Below are 4,179 nucleotides of genomic sequence, written 5' to 3'. Positions count from 1 at the left end.
GCTGCCGGGGATGGGTGGCCATGCTGGGGGTTCTGGGGTAGGCTTCTGGGGTAGGAAGGGGGGTCTGCTTGGCCTGGTGTGCTGCTTCGGTGCTCTGTGGGATACTGGAAGTCTGATTCCCAGCTCTCCTCTGGCCCACACTCATAGAAACAGATACACACCCCCTGCCCCACATCCCGCTCCATCTCTTTCCTCCCTCCTTTCCTCCCTCATGATAAGAAGATGTGGTGCTGGATAGGAGATGAAGATAGCAGACAAGAAACAGAAGCCAAATGAGCAGCTGAAGTGCTGGATCAGCTCTGAGACAGACCTTGAACCTCCAGTAGTGAAGCACCAGAAGACCAAGGTGAAGTTGGACAATGGTTTCATCTTCCTGCTGCTTGCTCCAGCAGCAACATGGATGAGGATGAGGTCCTCATGCTGCTGCATCATGGCGCCAACATCAATTGCACCAATATGGACAGACTTACTGCCCTGAACCAGGCTTGCATTGATGAAAATGTTGATGCAGGAAAGTTTCTGGTGGAAAATGAAGCAAATATTAATCAAACTGATAATGAATGCTGGATACCACTACACACAGCTGCTTCTGGTGGATATCTTGATATTGCAGAATTTTTAATTGATCAGGGAGCACACATTGGAGCTGTCAACAGTGAAAGACATGCACCTGTACACATTGCTGAGGAGAAAGCAATGGAAGAGCTATTTCAAAATGAAGCTAATCAGCAAGGGGTTGATATAGAAGCAGCTCGAAATGAAGAAGAACAGATAATGCTCAGAGGTGCAAGGCAATTGCTAAATAGTGGTCATATCAGTGATGTCTGGTATGCAAAATCTGGAGGTACAGCTCTTCATGTTGCAGCCACTAAAGGCTATACAGAAGTTTTAAAACGTTTAATACAGTCAGGCTATGATGTTAAAATTAAAGATTATGATGGCTGTATACCTCTTCATGCTGCAGCTCATTGTGGTAAAGCACAAGCATCTCGAATTTTAGTGGACAATCTGTGTGATGTGGAGATGGTCATCAAAGTTAGCCAAACAACCTTTGATGTAGCAGATGAAGATATTTTAGGATATTTAGAAGAGTTGCAACAGAAACAAAATCTGCTCAATAATGAAAAGCGGAATAAGAAATCTCCACTAATTGAATCAACAGAAAATATGGACAATAATCAATCACGGAAGACCTTTAAAAACAAAAAGACATTGGTTATTGAGCCAGAGAAAAATGCATCACATATTGAATCTCTGGAACAAGAAAAGATTGATGAAGAAGAAGAAGGAAAGAAAGATGAATCTAACTGCTCTAGTGAAGATGAGGAAGATGATTCAGAATCAGAAGCTGAAACAGAGAAGACAAAACCTGTAGCGTCTGTAACTAATGCTATACTTCCAGTACACAAACATCTCTGGTAGCTTTTACAATACCTACTGTGTCATCAAGTCAGGCAACACCTACATCACCAACTTCAACTACAAAAATTTCTCCCAAAAATAGAGAAAATTTGAGTCTCCTGCATCTTGGAGATTAGGACTTAGAAAGACTCGCAGCTATGGTGCACTTTCTAAGGTCACTGCATCTAAAGAGGCTCAGAATGAAAAAGACACCGCAGGTATTATGTGTTCAGCTTCCAGTTTCAGACTTTTCTTCTCTTTATAATAAAGGAAAGAAGAAAGATAGTAAAGGAACTAGGCTTGCCTATGTTGCACTTCCAATACCAAGATGACTAGCTAGTACCTTTGACATTGAAGATAAAGAAAGCACTCTTCAAGTTTGCAACCAAATAGTTCTTACACTATAAGAAAATTAATTAATTAATTAATGATCATCAAACCATAAAAGTACCTTAAATCATTTATTGGATGAGGATAGTACTGAAAAAGAAAATGACAGTGTTCCTACGGCAGTGACCATTCCTGTTGCCTTAACTGTTGTAAATGCTGATTACAACTACTGCTGGCACTGTCTCCTCCACATCAGAGGTCAGGGAAAGATGCACATTATACCTCACTCTTGTTAGGGATGAAGAATATGAATCCCAAAGTAGACAAGCAAGACAGTCTAAAAGATCAGCCTAGGGAACGACATTGATTGATCTTCAGGGAGCTGAAAAAACAATAGGAAGAAGTTGTACTGCCCAAACCAGAGAACAAGAAAATAAAGAAAAAGATAAAGAAGAAGAAGAAAAAAAAATAGGATAAAGAGAAGCAGGAAGAGAAGAAAGAGTCAGAAACATCTAGAGAAGGTGAATATAAACAAAAGTGCTCTAGAACATATGATGAGGCTTACCAGCATTATAGGCCAATATCAATTTCAAATTCAACCACTTCATCCTCTTCCCTTTCTACATGAGCAATTCGCTTTATGCTTCAAGTCAACTAAACAGGCCAAAAAGTCTTGTAGGTATAACTTCCGCTTATTCCAGAGGATTAGAAAAAAAAATAAGAGGGAGAAAAAAAAGAAGAGGGAAAAGAAGGAGAAGATAAATCACCATGTAAATCAATCAGAGGATGATGACTAAGAGAGAAAAGAAGATTTACAGGAGTTTCATTCTGGAGACAAGATAGTGATGAAAATGAACAAGAACAACAATCAAATACACAAGAGGGAACTAATAAGAAAGAAACTCAGATGGATTCCATTTCTAGATATGAAACCACTTCCACATCAGCTAGTTATCGGTATGATTCCTTGTTGGATCAGTTACTTAGAAGAAAGAAAACCTTATAGTAGCAGGCTAGAAAAGGATGACTCAACTGACTTTAAAAAGGTTTATGAACAAATTCCAGCTGAAAATGAAAAGCTGAAGGCACAGCTACGTGGTACAAATATGAAACTAACAGATCTTAAATTGCAATTGGAAAAGGCCACCCAGACACAAGAAAGATTTGCTGATATGTCACTATTAGAAATGGAAAAAAGGGAATTAAGAGCTCTAGAAAGAAGAATATCTGAAATGGAAGAAGACATCAAAAAGTTAGCAGACCTAAAAGCACACAACGAGAAGCTAAAGGATGAAAATGGAACCTTCAACAGAGTTGTAAGCAAACTTTCCAAATTAAAAAAAAAAAAGCAACAAGTAATGGAATTGAACATTATTAGTAACCCAGTGGACCATAATTGGCAGTCACCAGAAGCCTGGGAAGAATCCTTTGAGACTGTCATTTTGGATATCCTGCCAAATGCCCTCTTATCTAGAATATTTTTGTTTCATTTTGTTTAATTTTCTCAGTTTTTTTTTTTTTAATCAAGACCATTGTTTCGTGTTAATGCAGCAGTTGAGAAGATTTTTTAAAAAAATGACTACAAAAACTTGTTTATAGCTCCATGGTATAAGGAAAGTGTTCAAGGCGAGATATGCTTTAGATATTTAACCAGTAAGCCTTAGTTGTACATAAATACTTTTGTGTCAACAAAAACTTTTAGCTTTAATAGAATACAGTTACTTAACATTTTTTGGATGTGCCACAGTTTCCAATTTTTTGATATTTAATTGTCTTGGCATAACATCTAAATTTGGGTTTATATTTTTCCCTTCTGACTCTTCATATGGCACAGTCTTCTGTTTCCACTTGCTCTTCTGTCATTACTGTCATGTATTAGACAAATGCTATCTTGTCTCCCACCCTGAACTGAATTGCTCAGTAGAACATCTGCTTTCACTGTTTGTGTAATATGCATTCATTTCTTATATGAATGCTTTAAAGTCATTTCAGATTAGATATTTAAAATCCCATGTCCTGCCTTCATTGGTCACTTTTTTGGGTTTTGTTTTTCTACAATTGTAGTATAAGATGTTTGATTCTGTAATCTTTTCATTCATTTTAGCAGGTACTGAGTGATGCTGTATAAACAAATAAGTGTATTTTTTTGATTTTTAGACCACCACATGGCATACTTGACTATTTTCTTATTTCAAATGTCTGTTATTGCAAAGTAAGCTACTCTACGATAGTGTTAAAAACAAAATTTGCTAACAATACGATATAAAGATTTTTAAAGTTACGCATTATGTGGAGCCCAATTTTTAACAAGTCTTTTTTTTTACTGTAAAGTGCTTTTACATTTATCTTCAGTTTTCATTGATAGCATTCAACCATAAAGTTGTATAAGATAATTGCTTCATATTTCACATATCTATATTTATCAGAGTGCCATCTAAAACTGTTGTA

General features: G+C 37.0%; 1 pseudogene; it reads left to right on the top strand.

Moving 5' to 3' along the window:
* Positions 1-241: 241 nt before the first annotated feature.
* Positions 242-3,909, top strand: LOC128576902 (protein phosphatase 1 regulatory subunit 12A-like; annotated as a pseudogene).
* Positions 3,910-4,179: the final 270 nt, after the last annotated feature.

This window comes from Nycticebus coucang, chromosome X (genome assembly GCF_027406575.1).
Source record: "Nycticebus coucang isolate mNycCou1 chromosome X, mNycCou1.pri, whole genome shotgun sequence".
In the NCBI taxonomy this organism is placed as follows: Eukaryota; Metazoa; Chordata; class Mammalia; order Primates; family Lorisidae; genus Nycticebus; species Nycticebus coucang.
This window is presented reverse-complemented; position numbering and strand designations above follow the sequence as displayed.